The following is an 18,484-nucleotide window of genomic DNA, read 5'->3' as shown; positions in this document are numbered from 1 at the left end:
TCCTGTACCATCGTCTCTAGGCGTTGACTATGTGTCAGACTTCTTGTCTCCTGTGGCCTTGCAAAGGATGGGCTAAAAAGTGGTGAAATTATTCCGCAAAATTGATGTTACCAGCAGATACTGTGATTCTGTTACGGTTTGAGTGCTGAACACTTGACGGTCCCACGGTTGGCAAGTTGGAACTGTGAGATTCAGTACGTGCACCACTGGTGTTTTGTGGAAAAGCACATGTAAGATTCTGCAACAGTCTCTGCTGATACTCCTGCATGCGTGCATCCCTTTCTATGGCAGGAATAATTTCGGCAAATTTACTTTTGTACCGGGGATCTAACAGTGTGGCAACCCAGTAGTCAGGATTATTTCTAATTCTCACAATTCAAGGGTCATGTTGCAGGTAGTGCAGCAAGAAAGCACTCATGTGTGTTGCGCATCCAGGAGCACCAAGTCCCTGTTGTGTTGGTGGCGAGGTAACAATCATGCTTCCTTCCTCTGTCCTCTCCCCCCAACCTCGCACAACAGAAATGTGATCAAGGTCTCCCTCATCTGATGAGTCTTCCATCAGTTCGTCCTCCACTTCTTCCTGGGCTCCTGCACCTTCCTCACTAGTTTGGCTGCTACCATGCGCCCTGGTAAAACCATCTCCCCCACCCTCACATGCCTGCCACCTTGGTGCTGCCGACCGTCTGGACCTTGCAGATGTTAGCCCTTCCGCATACACCTCCTCCTCCTCTACTTCCTCCACCTCCTCTTGTGCCACCACCTGACTCCGAATTCTGTTTAACATGTGCTCCAGCATGTAAATCACCGGAATAGTCATGCTGATAATGGCATCGTCAGCACTAAACATCTTCGTCGCCATTTCAAAACTGTGCAGAAGGGTGCATAGGTCCCTGATCTGAGACCACTCCTCCAGCGTGATTTGCCCCACCTCTGGATCTCGTTGGCCCAGGCTATGCGTCAGAAGGTATTGCACCAGGGCTTGTCGGTGCTGCCACAGTCGCTGCAACATGTGCAGAGTTGAATTCCACCGGGTAGGCACATCGCATTTTAGCCGGTGAAGTGGCAGGCCCAACGACTTCTGTAGAGTTGTAAGTCGCTGAGCTGCGGGATGCGAACGGCGGAAGTGAGCACACAGCGACCGTGCCCTCTGCAGAAGGCCATCTAGTCTGGGATAGTGGGCTAAAAATTGCTGGACAACCAGGTTCAACACGTGAGCCATACAAGGCACGTGTGTGACATTGCCCCGGCGAAGGGCCGCACCCAGGTTTGCAGCATTGTCGCACACGGCCTTCCCTGGTTTCAGGTCCAGTGGAGACAGCCATTCATGAAATTGGTTCTCCAGAGCTGACCACAACTCCTCAGCTGTGTGACTCACATTTCCCAGACATTTCAAAGTAAAAACCGCCTGATGACGTTGAGCCCTACTGCCAGCATAGTAAGGAGGTGTGCAGGATCCCTTCTGCGCAGTTAGAAAGCTTGTGGCATGACCAGACAGGCTTTGGGTGCAGGTGGAAGACCGAGAGGAGGTTGAGGAGGCAGAAGCAGTGGAGGAACTTTGACATAAAGAGGATTGACGCACAACTCGTGGGGACGGCAAGACTTGGACAGCAGCCCCTTGTCCTGCTGTCACCATAGTTACCCAGTGCCCAGTCAGCGACATGTAACACCCCTGTCCATGCCTACTCGTCCAAGTGTCTGTGGTGAAATGCACCCTGTCACACACAGAGTTTCTCAAAGAAGCGGTGATGTTGTGTGCGACATGCTGGTGGAGCGCAGGCACACCTTTCTTTGAGAAGTAGTGCCGACTGGGCATCTGGTACTGGGGCACTGCGACGGACATAAGGTCTCGAAAATCCTCTGTGTCCACCAGGCGGAAAGGCAGCATTTCTGTAGCCAAGAGCTTGCAGATGGTGAAATTCAACCTCTTAGCTTTCTCATGGCTAGGAGGAAATGGTCTTTTACTTGTCCACATCTGAGGGACCGAGGGCTGGCTATTGTGCTTAGACGGGGTTGATAAGGGTGTCCCCGGCAAACTGCCGTTCTGTGAGGAAGATGCAGGCGGACATGTTAGGTTGCCTTGATCCAAAGGTGGTGCTATCGATGTCGGACAGCGCTCAACACCAGCTGGTGTTACCACCTCCAAAGAAAATGATGACCTGCCAATCACGCTGGCTGTTGCGGGTAAAGAGGTGGCAGGTCTGCGCCCCAAAACAGGTGTGACTGCTGTCCCCCCAGTCACAGAGGATGAAGAGGCCGCGGATGCACAAGATATGGCAGACGATGGTTGGCCCGGCCGGCTAGGCCGCATTGTAACACACTGAGCTTCCCACTGCAACTTATGCTTCACGTCCATGTGCCGGTTCATGCATGAAGTACTCAAACTATGTATTTTTTGGCCTCTACTTAGCTTTTGCTGACAAATGTTACAGATAACACGAGTTGGGTCATCTTTATCGATCTGAAAAAATGCCCAGGCTATGCAAGGCTTAGCACCCATGCGACCTGAAGAGCCACCACGACTTGTGGTGAGAGGCAGAGTTGTGTTTGAGGATGCAGTTGTTGACGTGCTTCCAGTACTACGTCTCTGTCCAGGAAGGCGCAACCTGACCTCGTCGTCACTAGCATCTTCCTCCACCTCCTCTGCTGACCTCATCTCTTGGCTGACTGTGGGTTGACAGTAAGTGGGATCTCCAACCTCATCATCATCACCCTGTGCGTTATCACACCCGTCGTCCTCAGAGCCAACCTGTTCCTGCCCTGACAAAAAACTAAAGTTGTCGCTGCAATCAGGTATTTGAGTCTCATCATCGTCTTCCTCATTGTCTCCACCAACAGGAATTACAGTTTGGGAACGAGGGTCTACATTATGGTCAGAACCTTCTGCGTCTGGTCCTGGATCCGACTCATAAAGATTCTGGGCATCAGTGCAGATCATTTCCTCGTCTGGGTTCACAGAAACGCTGGAGTCGACCTCTGATTCCCAGGCTATAGTGTAGCGCCGGCGTCCCTGCCCTCTGCTAGGCAGGGACGCTGTTCCCCTCACCTCTCTGCTCCGTGCTCGGCGTCCTCCTCCCGCTCTGCTGGCAGCGCGCGCTCCTTCCCGGCCACTGTGCTTAGGGCGCGCGCGCTCTCCCTCCCTCTTAAAGGGGCCGCGCGCGCCGTCCTAAGGAGTCCCCGGCCAATGGCCGGAGGACTTGACCATATATAAGGCACCTCCTCCAAAATGGAGGTGCCCGAGCAATGTTGTTTGCACCTGTGTCTCACCTGTGCTTCAGCCCTCAGGTCCCGTTGCCAGTTTCCTGCCAGTTACCTGCCAGTTACCTGCCAGATTCTTGCCTGATTACTTGTTACCTGCCCGCTAGTCTGAGGTCCGACGGTCTGCCTTACTAATCCTGTCAGTCTGTCTAAGGACCAGCCTGCCCGCTCACCTGGGAGCGCACTTCAGCTACCTGCCTGCTTGCCTGAGGTCCGACGGTCTGCCTTCCAACTCCTGTCAGTCTGTCTATGGACCAGCTTGCCCGCTCACCTGGGAGCGCATATCTGCTACCTGCCTGCTAGCCTACCAGGAGGCTCCGCCGTCACGTGCTGTGACCACCTGCCTGTCCAGTGACTCCTGCCCGCTCACCTGGGAGCGCTCATCTGCTACCTGTCTGCTAGCCTACCTGGAGGCTCCGCCGTCACGTGCTGTGACCATCTGCCTGTCCAGTGACTCCTGCCCGCTCACCTGGGAGCGCTCATCTGCTACCTGTCTGCTTGCCTACCCGGAGGCTCCGCCGTCACGTGCTGTGACCACCCGCCTGTCCAGAGACTTCTGCCCGCTCACCTGGGAGCGCTCATCTGTTGCCTGTCTGCTGGTCTTCCTGGAAGCTCCGCCGTCACATGCTGTGACCACCCGTTCATCCAGAGACTCTCGCCTGCTCACCTGGGAGCTCACATCTATCTTCAGCCGCCACAGGTCGTACCAACCATATACCTAGAGACTGCCCCGGTCACTTGCCGTGACCACCAGCCCGTTCACCCAGAGACTGCCTCGGTCACTTGCCGTGACCTCCAGCCCGTTCACTCAGAGACTGTCCCGTTCACTCAGAGACTGTCCCGTTCACCTGCTGAGTCTTCCAGCCCGTCTTCCCTGGTTGCCACCCGCTCCCTTACAAGGACCGCCCCCTTGTATAGTAGCTCTGAGGTTCCGCCTCCCAGACCCGTTACATATAGTATGAGTAAACAGCTCTGCAGACTCAACCATCTGTTCTACCTCATACTCAGACGGGCAGCTGGAGATTTGGGAGCTGTGAGGAAGCAAGTGCGATTGGGGTGACACCTTTGAGGACTGGAGTATTTGTGATGTTGAAGTTGATGTGGAGGAGAGCCCACTTAAAGGAGCACTTGATATCCGTTGAAGCACCTGCTGTTTTTGTGCCTCATCTGGAATTTGTAGCGATTGGCGTGGCCGTAAGAAAGGTATCTTATCACATTGTCCGCTAAAAGAAGTAGACATTTTAGTATGGCTGGAAGATGGTCTTTCTTGTGCAGATATTACTGTTGCTTTAACACCTACCCCACGGACACAACCTTTTTTCCCCTTCCCAACACGCCTATTCCCCTTTCCACCAGCAGCAGGCCTTTTTCCACTCATTTTGGTGGTTAACTAATTCACAACTCTGGAGTTGTTTGCACAAAAAAACAATGGATGGGAACCGAGCAGAGCTGAGTGGCCAAACTGTGGTATTAGGCCAAAACTATTGGCTGGGTTAGATGCAGAAAAAAATTATATTCGATTTGCAACCTGATGGAGGTCAGTATAGATGGACTAATAGAACAAGTCCCACACACAGCTAGAAGCCCAAATATTTTTTCAGAGGTAGATGCAGAAAAAAAATATATTCAGTTTGCAACCTGATGGAGGTCAGTATAGATGGACTAATAGAGAAAGTCCCACACACTGCTAGAAGGCCAAATATTTTTTCAGAGCTAGATGCAGACAAAAAATTATTTTGAATTTGCAACCTGATGGAGGTCAGTATAGGTGGACTAATAGAACAAGTCCCACACACTGCTAGAAGGCCAAATATTTTTTCAGAGATAGATGCAGAAAAAAATTATATTCAGTTTGCAACCTGATGGAGGTCAGTATAGATGGACTAATAGAACAAGTCCCACACACAGCTAGAAGCCCAAATATTTTTTCAGAGGTAGATGCAGAAAAAAATTATATTCAGTTTGCAACCTGATGGAGGTCTGTATAGATGGATTAATAGAACAAGTCCCACACACAGCTAGAAGCCCAATATTTTTTCAGAGGTAGATGCAGAAAGAAAATTATTTTTAATTTGCAATCTGATGGAGGTCAGTATAGATGGACTAATATAGAAAGTCCCACACACTGCTAGAAGGCCAAATATTTTTTCTGACCTAGATCCAGAAAAAAATTACATTCAGTTTGCAACCTGATGGAGGTCAGTATAGATGGACTAATAGAACAAGTCCCACACACAGCTAGAAGCCCAAATATTTTTTCAGAGGTAGATGCAGATAAAAATTATTTTTAATTTGCAACCTGATGGAGGTCAGTATAGATGGACTAATAGAGAAAGTCCCACACACTGCTAGAAGGCCAAATATTTTTTCAGAGCTAGATGCAGATAAAAATTATTTTTAATTTGCAACCTGATGGAGGTCAGTATAGATGGACTAATAGAGAAAGTCCCACACACTGCTAGAAGGCCAAATATTTTTTCAGAGCTAGATGCAGGAAAAAATTATATTCAGTTTGCAACCTGATGGAGGTCAGTATAGATGGACTAATAGAACAAGTCCCACACACAGCTAGAAGCCCAAATATTTTTTCAGAGGTAGATGCAGATAAAAATTATTTTTAATTTGCAACCTGATGGAGGTCAGTATAGATGGACTAATAGAGAAAGTCCCACACACTGCTAGAAGGGCAAATATTTTTTCAGAGCTAGATGCAGATAAAAATTATTTTTAATTTGCAACCTGATGGAGGTCACTATAGATGGACTAATAGAGAAAGTCCCACACACTGCTAGAAGGCCAAATATTTTTTCAGAGCTAGATGCAGAAAAAAACTATATTCAGTTTGCAACCTGATGGAGGTCTGTATAGATGGATTAATAGAACAAGTCCCACACACAGCTAGAAGCCCAATATTTTTTCAGAGGTAGATGCAGAAAGAAAATTATTTTTAATTTGCAATCTGATGGAGGTCAGTATAGATGGACTAATATAGAAAGTCCCACACACTGCTAGAAGGCCAAATATTTTTTCTGACCTAGATCCAGAAAAAAATTACATTGAGTTTGCAACCTGATGGAGGTCAGTATAGATGGACTAATAGAACAAGTCCCACACACAGCTAGAAGCCCAAATATTTTTTCAGAGGTAGATGCAGATAAAAATTATTTTTAATTTGCAACCTGATGGAGGTCAGTATAGATGGACTAATAGAGAAAGTCCCACACACTGCTAGAAGGCCAAATATTTTTTCAGAGCTAGATGCAGATAAAAATTATTTTTAATTTGCAACCTGATGGAGGTCAGTATAGATGGACTAATAGAGAAAGGCCCACACACTGCTAGAAGGCCAAATATTTTTTCAGAGCTAGATGCAGAAAAAAATTATATTCAGTTTGCAACCTGATGGAGGTCAGTATAGATGGACTAATAGAACAAGTCCCACACACTGCTAGAAGCCCAAATATTTTTTCAGCGGTAGATGCAGATAAAAATTATTTTTAATTTGCAACCTGATGGAGGTCAGTATAGATGGACTAATAGAGAAAGTCCCACACACTGCTAGAAGGCCAAATATTTTTTCAGAGCTAGATGCAGATAAAAATTATTTTTAATTTGCAACCTGATGGAGGTCAGTATAGATGGACTAATAGAGAAAGTCCCACACACTACTAGAAGGCCAAATATTTTTTCAGAGCTAGATGCAGAAAAAAATTATATTCAGTTTGCAACCTGATGGAGGTCAGTATAGATGGACTAATAGAACAAGTCCCACACACAGCTAGAAGCCCAAATATTTTTTCAGAGGTAGATGCAGATAAAAATTATTTTTAATTTGCAACCTGATGGAGGTCAGTATAGATGGACTAATAGAGAAAGTCCCACACACTGCTAGAAGGGCAAATATTTTTTCAGAGCTAGATGCAGATAAAAATTATTTTTAATTTGCAACCTGATGGAGGTCAGTATAGATGGACTAATAGAGAAAGTCCCACACACTGCTAGAAGGCCAAATATTTTTTCAGAGCTAGATGCAGAAAAAAACTATATTCAGTTTGCAACCTGATGGAGGTCTGTATAGATGGATTAATAGAACTAGTCCCACACACAGCTAGAAGCCCAATATTTTTTCAGAGGTAGATGCAGAAAAAATATATATTCAGTTTGCAACCTGATGGAGGTCTGTATAGATGGACTAATAGAGAAAGTCCCACACACTGCTAGAAGGCCAAATATTTTTTCAGAGCTAGATGCAGAAAAAAATTATATTCAGTTTGCAACCTGATGGAGGTCAGTATAGATGGACTAATAGAACAAGTCCCACACACAGCTAGAAGCCCAAATATTTTTCAGAGGTAGATGCAGATAAAAATTATTTTTTATTTGCAACCTGATGGAGGTCTGTATAGATGGACTAATAGAGAAAGTCCCACACACTGCTAGAAGGCCAAATATTTTTTCAGAGCTAGATGCAGATAAAAATTATTTTTAATTTTCAACCTGATGGAGGTCAGTATAGATGGACTAATAGAGAAAGTCCAACACACTACTAGAAGGCCAAATATTTTTTCAGAGCTAGATGCAGAAAAAAATTATATTCAGTTTGCAACCTGATGGAGGTCAGTATAGATGGACTAATAGAACAAGTCCCACACACACCTAGAAGCCCAAATATTTTTTCAGAGGTAGATGCAGATAAAAATTATTTTTAATTTGCCACCTAATGGAGGTCAGTATAGATGGACTAATAGAGAAAGTCCCACACACTGCTAGAAGCCCAAATATTTTTTCAGAGCTAGATGCAGATAAAAATTATTTTTAATTTGCAACCTGATGGAGGTCAGTATAGATGGACTAATAGAGAAAGTCCCACACACTGCTAGAAGGCCAAATATTTTTTCAGAGCTACATGCAGATAAAAATTATTTTTAATTTGCAACCTGATGGAGGTCAGTATAGATGGACTATTAAAGAAAGTCCCACACACTGCTAGAAGGCCAAATATTTTTTCAGAGCTAGATGCAGAAAAAAATTATATTCAGTTTGCAACCTGATGGAGGTCAGTATAGATGGACTAATAGAACAAGTCCCACACACAGCTAGAACCCAAATATTTTTTCAGAGGTAGATGCAGATAAAAATTATTTTTAATTTGCAACCTGATGGAGGTCAGTATAGATGGACTAATAGAGAAAGTCCCACACACTGCTAGAAGGGCAAATATTTTTTCAGAGCTAGATGCAGATAAAAATTATTTTTAATTTGCAACCTGATGGAGGTCAGTATAGATGGACTAATAGAGAAAGTCCCACACACTGCTAGAAGGCCAAATATTTTTTCAGAGCTAGATGCAGAAAAAAACTATATTCAGTTTGCAACCTGATGGAGGTCTGTATAGATGGATTAATAGAACTAGTCCCACACACAGCTAGAAGCCCAATATTTTTTCAGAGGTAGATGCAGAAAAAATATATATTCAGTTTGCAACCTGATGGAGGTCTGTATAGATGGACTAATAGAGAAAGTCCCACACACTGCTAGAAGGCCAAATATTTTTTCAGAGCTAGATGCAGAAAAAAATTATATTCAGTTTGCAACCTGATGGAGGTCAGTATAGATGGACTAATAGAACAAGTCCCACACACAGCTAGAAGCCCAAATATTTTTCAGAGGTAGATGCAGATAAAAATTATTTTTAATTTGCAACCTGATGGAGGTCTGTATAGATGGACTAATAGAGAAAGTCCCACACACTGCTAGAAGGCCAAATATTTTTTCAGAGCTAGATGCAGATAAAAATTATTTTTAATTTTCAACCTGATGGAGGTCAGTATAGATGGACTAATAGAGAAAGTCCAACACACTACTAGAAGGCCAAATATTTTTTCAGAGCTAGATGCAGAAAAAAATTATATTCAGTTTGCAACCTGATGGAGGTCAGTATAGATGGACTAATAGAACAAGTCCCACACACAGCTAGAAGCCCAAATATTTTTTCAGAGGTAGATGCAGATAAAAATTATTTTTAATTTGCAACCTAATGGAGGTCAGTATAGATGGACTAATAGAGAAAGTCCCACACACTGCTAGAAGCCCAAATATTTTTTCAGAGCTAGATGCAGATAAAAATTATTTTGAATTTGCAACCTGATGGAGGTCAGTATAGATGGACTAATAGAGAAAGTCCCACACACTGCTAGAAGGCCAAATATTTTTTCAGAGCTAGATGCAGATAAAAATTATTTTTAATTTGCAACCTGATGGAGGTCAGTATAGATGGACTATTAAAGAAAGTCCCACACACTGCTAGAAGGCCAAATATTTTTTCAGAGCTAGATGCAGAAAAAAATTATATTCAGTTTGCAACCTGATGGAGGTCAGTATAGATGGACTAATAGAACAAGTCCCACACACTGCTAGAAGCCCAAATATTTTTTCAGAGGTAGATGCAGATAAAAATTATTTTTAATTTGCAACCTGATGGACGTCAGTATAGATGGACTATTAGAGAACGTCCCACACACTGCTAGAAGGCCAAATATTTTTTCAGAGCTAGATGCAGATAAAAATTATTTTTAATTTGCAACCTGATGGAGGTCAATATAGATGGACTAATACAGAAATTCCCACACACTACTAGAAGGCCAAATATTTTTTCAGAGCTAGATGCATAAAAAAATTATATTCAGTTTGCAACCTGATGGAGGTCAGTATAGATGGACTAATAGAACAAGTCCCACACACAGCTAGAACCCAAATATTTTTTCAGAGGTAGATGCAGATAAAAATTATTTTTAATTTGCAACCTGATGGAGGTCAGTATAGATGGACTAATAGAGAAAGTCCCACACACTGCTAGAAGGGCAAATATTTTTTCAGAGCTAGATGCAGATAAAAATTATTTTTAATTTGCAACCTGATGGAGGTCAGTATAGATGGACTAATAGAGAAAGTCCCACACACTGCTAGAAGGCCAAATATTTTTTCAGAGCTAGATGCAGAAAAAAACTATATTCAGTTTGCAACCTGATGGAGGTCTGTATAGATGGATTAATAGAACAAGTCCCACACACAGCTAGAAGCCCAATATTTTTTCAGAGGTAGATGCAGAAAAAATATATATTCAGTTTGCAACCTGATGGAGGTCTGTATAGATGGACTAATAGAGAAAGTCCCACACACTGCTAGAAGGCCAAAAATTTTTTCAGAGCTAGATGCAGAAAAAAATTATATTCAGTTTGCAACCTGATGGAGGTCAGTATAGATGGACTAATAGAACAAGTCCCACACACAGCTAGAAGCCAAATACTTTTTCAGAGGTAGATGCAGATAAAAATAATTTTTTATTTGCAACCTGATGGAGGTCTGTATAGATGGACTAATAGAGAAAGTCCCACACACTGCTAGAAGGCCAAATATTTTTTCAGAGCTAGATGCAGATAAAAATTATTTTTAATTTGCAACCTGATGGAGGTCAGTATAGATGGACTAATAGAGAAAGTCCAACACACTACTAGAAGGCCAAATATTTTTTCAGAGCTAGATGCAGAAAAAAATTATATTCAGTTTGCAACCTGATGGAGGTCAGTATAGATGGACTAATAGAACAAGTCCCACACACAGCTAGAAGCCCAAATATTTTTTCAGAGGTAGATGCAGATAAAAATTATTTTTAATTTGCAACCTGATGGAGGTCAGTATAGATGGACTAATAGAGAAAGTCCCACACACTGCTAGAAGGCCAAATATTTTTTCAGAGCTAGATGCAGATAAAAATTATTTTTAATTTGCAACCTGATGGAGGTCAGTATAGATGGACTAATAGAGAAAGTCCCACACACTGCTAGAAGGCCAAATATTTTTTCAGAGCTAGATGCAGATAAAAATTATTTTTAATTTGCAACCTGATGGAGGTCAGTATAGATGGACTATTAAAGAAAGTCCCACACACTGCTAGAAGGCCAAATATTTTTTCAGAGCTAGATGCAGAAAAAAATTATATTCAGTTTGCAACCTGATGGAGGTCAGTATAGATGGACTAATAGAACAAGTCCCACACACTGCTAGAAGCCCAAATATTTTTTCAGAGGTAGATGCAGATAAAAATTATTTTTAATTTGCAACCTGATGGACGTCAGTATAGATGGACTATTAGAGAACGTCCCACACACTGCTAGAAGGCCAAATATTTTTTCAGAGCTAGATGCAGATAAAAATTATTTTTAATTTGCAACCTGATGGAGGTCAGTATAGATGGACTAATAGAGAAATTCCCACACACTACTAGAAGGCCAAATATTTTTTCAGAGCTAGATGCATAAAAAAATTATATTCAGTTTGCAACCTGATGGAGGTCTGTATAGATGGATTAATAGAACAAGTCCCACACACAGCTAGAAGCCCAATATTTTTTCAGAGGTAGATGCAGAAAAAATATATATTCAGTTTGCAACCTGATGGAGGTCTGTATAGATGGACTAATAGAGAAAGTCCCACACACTGCTAGAAGGCCAAATATTTTTTCAGAGCTAGATGCAGAAAAAAATTATATTCAATTTGCAACCTGATGGAGGTCAGTATAGATGGACTAATAGAACAAGTCCCACACACAGCTAGAAGCCCAAATATTTTTTCAGAGGTAGATGCAGATAAAAATTATTTTTAATTTGCAACCTGATGGAGGTCAGTATAGATGGACTAATAGAGAAAGTCCCACACACTGCTAGAAGGGCAAATATTTTTTCAGAGCTAGATGCAGATAAAAATTATTTTTAATTTGCAACCTGATGGAGGTCAGTATAGATGGACTAATAGAGAAAGTCCCACACACTGCTAGAAGGCCAAATATTTTTTCAGAGCTAGATGCAGAAAAAAACTATATTCAGTTTGCAACCTGATGGAGGTCTGTATAGATGGATTAATAGAACAAGTCCCACACACAGCTAGAAGCCCAATATTTTTTCAGAGGTAGATGCAGAAAAAATATATATTCAGTTTGCAACCTGATGGAGGTCTGTATAGATGGACTAATAGAGAAAGTCCCATACACTGCTCGAAGGCCAAAAATTTTTTCAGAGCTAGATGCAGAAAAAATTATATTCAGTTTGCAACCTGATGGAGGTCAGTATAGATATACCGTATATTCCGGCGTATAAGACGACTTTTGAAGACTGAAAAATCTTCTGTCTAGTCTGGGGTCGTCTTATACGCCGGTAATGCTTTTGAACTTTCAGAAATTGACATGCGGGGATACTCTGGGGGTGCTAATAAGCTGCCGTGGCCGTATCCCTGCCATGTCGGAGTTAATATAAGGTGGAGGGAGTTAAAATACGGCGGCGGTAGGTCCAGACAGTCAGCGCTTCTGTGCTGAAACTGACACATCGCTGCGTATTCCCAGCTCCGGACACAGCGCAGGGCTTCTGTGCCGACAGCTTTCACTTGTCACAGAAGCGCTGCGCTGTGTCCGGAGCAGGGAAGTTCGCATCGCTTCTGTGACAATATATGAAAAGCCGGCAATTCAGCAGCGGCATAAGCCGGCACCCGACAATTTAGAATAGAAAGAATAGAGCTTCACACATAGATTAGATAGATAGAAACATGTCAGTCACATATATATGAAGTACAGTGACAGTGTTGCTTACTGTACTTGTCATTTAGTGGAAAGGATTTATTAAAACAAATAATAGTGTTTTCATGCACCGTCTCTTTAAAAAAGCCGGCCGGCAATTCAGCAGCGGTACCCGACAATTTATAACAGACAGAATAGAGCATCACACATAGATTAGATAGATAGAAACATGTCAGTCACATATATATGAAGTACAGTGACAGTGCTGGTTACTGTACTTGTCATCTAGTGTTAAAATATCGGATTTATTTAAAAAAAAATTGGCGTGGGGTTCCCCTTAATTTTAGTCTCTAGCGGAGGTTAAGCAGACAGCTGGGGCATATGTTTGAAGCCTGGGAAGGGGGTAATACCCACGGAGCTTCCCAGGCTACTAATATCAGCCCCCAGCTGAATACATAGCCTTTACTAGCTATTAAAATGGGGGACCCCACAAAAAAATGACGTGGGGTCCCCCCTAATTTAATAGCTAGCAAAGGCTAGGCAGACAGCTGGGGGCTGATATTAATAGCCCAGGAAGGGAGCCATGAATATTGGCCCCCTCCCAGGCTAGAAACACCAGCCGTCAGCCGCCCCAGAAATGGCGCATTCATAGGATGCGCCAATTCTGGCACTTAGCCTCGCTCTTCCACGCTGCCCTGGTGCGGTGGCAGGGGGTAATAGGGCTGGGGTTGATGTCAGCTTATAATGCCAGCTGACATCAAGCCCAGGTTAGTAATGGAGAGGCGTCTATAAGACACCCCCATTACTAACCCCATAGTAAAAGTTAAAAAAAACACAAACACCCAGAATAAAGTCCTTTAATTGAAATAAAGACACAATTCTTTATTGTTCTAAATTAAACCATACTTACCATCACGCCCATTCCAGCTGAAGCCAACGATCTCCTGCAATAAAAGTAAAATAATAAAGCAACCTCATCCTTACCTTTCCATGGTTCCCAGGACAGCTCCAGCTCTGCTACATCGAGATGACAGGCTGGACCGCAGCAGAACGCTGCCATCCAGCCTGTCATCCCGCAGACACTGAGAAGCGCAGGCATGCTTGCGCTCCTCAGTGTCTCGCTGTGACGGCATAAAGATGAGACGACAATGAACTCAGCTCACCTCCTGGACGTCCGTCACTGACAGCGTGGGAAACTTCTACTGCGCATGCGGGGAGCAGGAGAATTTTCCCACGCTGTCAGTGACGTGCATGAGGTGAGCCGAGTTCATTGGACATGATCTCGGCTCATCTGGATGCCGTCACAGTCAGACACTGAGGAGCACAAGCATGCCTGCGCTTCTCAGTGTCTGCCGCATGGCAAGCTGAACGGCAGCGTTCTGCTGCGGTGCAGCCTGTCATGTGAATGTAGCAGAGCTGGACCGGTCCTGGGAACCATGGAGAGGTAAGGATGAGGTTGCTTTATTATTTTACTTTTATTGCAGGAGATCGTTGGCTTCAGCTGGAATGGGCGTGATGGTAAGTATGGTTTAATTTAGAACAATAAAGGATTGTGTCTTTATTTCAATTAAAAGACTTTATTCTGGGTGTTTGTGTTTTTTTTAATTACTTTACTAGAAATTCATGGCGGTCATGTCTAATATTGGCGTGACCCCATGAATTTCGGGCTTAGGGCCAGCTGATAATGCCAAGCTGGCCTTAACCCCTTTATTACCCAGTGAGCCACCGCACCAGGGCCCTGGATGAGTTGGGTACAGCGCCAGAAGATGGCGCTTCTATGAACGCGCCATTTTCCGGGGTGGCTGCGGACTGCAATTTGCAGCGGGGGGGGGGGGCCCAGAAAGCTTGGGCCTCCCTGCGCTGCAGATTCCAGCCCCCAGCTGCCTAGTTGTACCTGGCTGGACACAAAAATAGGGCGAAGCCCAACGTCTTTTTTTTTTAAATTATTTCATGAAATAATTAAAAAAAAAAGGGCTTCCCTATATTGTTGTGTCCGGCCAGGTACAAATAGGCAGCTGGTGGTTGGGGGCAGCCCGTTCCTGCCTGCTGTACCTGGCTGGACACAAAAATATGGCGAAGCCCACGTCAACATTTTTGGGAAAAATTAATTACAAAATTAATAATAATTTAGGGACTGCATCTTTATTAACCCCTCAATTGTCATTTAGTGTTAAAATAAAGGATTTTTTAAAAAGAAAATTGGCGTGGGATCCACCATCATTATAGTCTCTAGCGGAGGTTAAGCAGACGGCTGGGGCAGATGTTTGAAGTCTGGGAAGGGGGTAATACCCACGGAGCTTCCCAGGCTACTAATATCAGCCCCCAGCTGAATACCTAGCCTTTACTAGCTATTAGAATGGGGGACCCCCCCAAAAAATGACGTGGGGTCCCCCCTATTTTAATATGTTTATGAGTGACAGTTTTCCTGCTATATACCTGCATGTCATAAGAATTTAAATTAAAAAAGGACCATGTTAAATTCAAATCTGTTTTTTTTTAATTTTTACCGGTGTTTGGTATGCGTTGGAAAAGGGGTAGTCTTATACGGTGAATATATCCTAAACTCTATATTTTAACAGGAAAGTAGGGGGGTCGTCTTATACACCAGGTCGTCTTATACGCCGGAATATACGGTACTAATAGAACAAGTCCCACACACAGCTAGAAGCCCAAATACTTTTTCAGAGGTAGATGCAGATAAAAATAATTTTTTATTTGCAACCTGATGGAGGTCTGTATAGATGGACTAATAGAGAAAGTCCCACACACTGCTAGAAGGCCAAATATTTTTTCAGAGCTAGATGCAGATAAAAATTATTTTTAATTTGCAACCTGATGGAGGTCAGTATAGATGGACTAATAGAGAAAGTCCAACACACTACTAGAAGGCCAAATATTTTTTCAGAGCTAGATGCAGAAAAAAATTATATTCAGTTTGCAACCTGATGGAGGTCAGTATAGATGGACTAATAGAACAAGTCCCACACACAGCTAGAAGCCCAAATATTTTTTCAGAGCTAGATGCAGATAAAAATAATTTTTAATTTGCAACCTGATGGAGGTCAGTATAGATGGACTAATAGAGAAAGTCCCACACACTGCTAGAAGGCCAAATATTTTTTCAGAGCTAGATGCAGATAAAAATTATTTTTAATTTGCAACCTGATGGAGGTCAGTATAGATGGACTAATAGAGAAAGTCCCACACACTGCTAGAAGGCCAAATATTTTTTCAGAGCTAGATGCAGATAAAAATTATTTTTAATTTGCAACCTGATGGAGGTCAGTATAGATGGACTATTAAAGAAAGTCCCACACACTGCTAGAAGGCCAAATATTTTTTCAGAGCTAGATGCAGAAAAAAATTATATTCAGTTTGCAACCTGATGGAGGTCAGTATAGATGGACTAATAGAACAAGTCCCATACACTGCTAGAAGCCCAAATATTTTTTCAGAGGTAGATGCAGATAAAAATTATTTTTAATTTGCAACCTGATGGACGTCAGTATAGATGGACTATTAGAGAAAGTCCCACACACTGTTAGAAGGTCAAATATTTTTTCAGAGCTAGATGCAGATAAAAATTATTTTTAATTTGCAACCTGATGGAGGTCAGTATAGATGGACTAATAGAGAAATTCCCACACACTACTAGAAGGCCAAATATTTTTTCAGAGCTAGATGCAGAAAAAAATTATATTCAGTTTGCAACCTGATGGAGGTCAGTATAGATGGACTAATAGAACAAGTCCCACACACAGCTAGAACCCAAATATTTTTTCAGAGGTAGATGCAGATAAAAATTATTTTTAATTTGCAACCTGATGGAGGTCAGTATAGATGGACTAATAGAGAAAGTCCCACACACTGCTAGAAGGGCAAATATTTTTTCAGAGCTAGATGCAGATAAAAATTATTTTTAATTTGCAACCTGATGGAGGTCAGTATAGATGGACTAATAGAGAAAGTCCCACACACTGCTAGAAGGCCAAATATTTTTTCAGAGCTAGATGCAGAAAAAAATTATATTCAGTTTGCAACCTGATGGAGGTCTGTATAGATGGATTAATAGAACAAGTCCCACACACAGCTAGAAGCCCAATATTTTTTCAGAGGTAGATGCAGAAAAAATATATATTCAGTTTGCAACCTGATGGAGGTCTGTATAGATGGACTAATAGAGAAAGTCCCACACACTGCTAGAAGGCCAAATATTTTTTCAGAGCTAGATGCAGAAAAATATTATATTCAGTTTGCAACCTGATAGAGGTCAGTATAGATGGACTAATAGAACAAGTCCCCCACACAGCTAGAAGCCCAAATATTTTTTCAGAGGTATATGCAGATAAAAATTATTTTTAATTTGCAACCTGATGGAGGTCAGTATAGATGGACTAATAGAGAAAGTCCCACACACTGCTAGAAGGCCAAATATTTTTTCAGAGCTAGATGCAGATAAAAATTATTTTTAATTTGCAACCTGATGGAGGTCAGTATAGATGGACTAATAGAGAAAGTCCCACACACTACTAGAAGGCCAAATATTTTTTCAGAGCTAGATGCAGAAAAAAATTATATTCAGTTTGCAACCTGATGGAGGTCAGTATAGATGGACTAATAGAACAAGTCCCACACACAGCTAGAAGCCCAAATATTTTTTCAGAGGTAGATGCAGATAAAAATTATTTTTAATTTGCAACCTGATGGAGGTCAGTATAGATGGACTAATAGAGAAAGTCCCACACACTGCTAGAAGGCCAAATATTTTTTCAGAGCTAGATGCAGAAAAAAATTATATTCAATTTGCAACCTGATGGAGGTCAGTATAGATGGACTAATAGAACAAGTCCCACACACTGCTAGAAGCCCAAATATTTTTTCAGAGCTAGATGCAGAAAAAAATTATATTCAATTTGCAACCTGATGGAGGTCAGTATAGATGAACTAATAGAATGATGCTATGCCCAAAAGATTTTACTTCACTAGGTGCAGTAAAAAAATTGGTATTCTATACACAGGTGGTATATCTTGCAACACAGATAGGCTACTCCACTGACTAACACACTCTGCAATAGGCCAAAAAGGATTAGCTTTGCTAGATTCAGCCAAATGCTGTGAAAAAAACTTGCACAGCACTGGCACAGACCTGCCTGGCAAAAACTGATAGGAACTGATGTAACCTAGTCCTGAAAAGGACTGCAATTACAATTAGTCTTTACTCCCACAATCTATCTATTTAAGAGCACAGACCTGACTGATAAAAGTCATAGGAAATGCTGTAACCTAGTCCTTAAAAGGACTGCAATCACAACTATTCCCTACTCCCAAGCTATCTGTAGATTTGTGCGAAAATTGGCTTGAAATTAACAAGGTATAGCGCACACAGCAACAGTGGTGCCGTCTAACACGCAGCTGCAGCAGTGAGAAAATGGTGGCGACGGGGAAAATGGCTTGGTCTTATAGGGCAAGGACATGTGACTAGTGTTGAGCCACCCCCGTAGTGTTCGAGTTCGGTTCGGTTCGTCGAACACCCGTGTGTTCGTCGAACTGTTCGTCGAACACCTTCGAACACCGTTAAAACCAATAGCAGGCAAACAAAAACACATAGAAACACATAGAAAACACCTTCAAAGGTGTCCAAAAGCTGACAAACTGCTCAGAAGA

This window comes from Phyllobates terribilis, unplaced genomic scaffold, assembly GCF_046119375.1.
Source record: "Phyllobates terribilis strain yellow unplaced genomic scaffold, ASM4611937v1 Scaffold_1__5_contigs__length_1240528914, whole genome shotgun sequence".
NCBI lineage: Eukaryota > Metazoa > Chordata > Amphibia > Anura > Dendrobatidae > Phyllobates > Phyllobates terribilis.
This window is presented reverse-complemented; position numbering follows the sequence as displayed.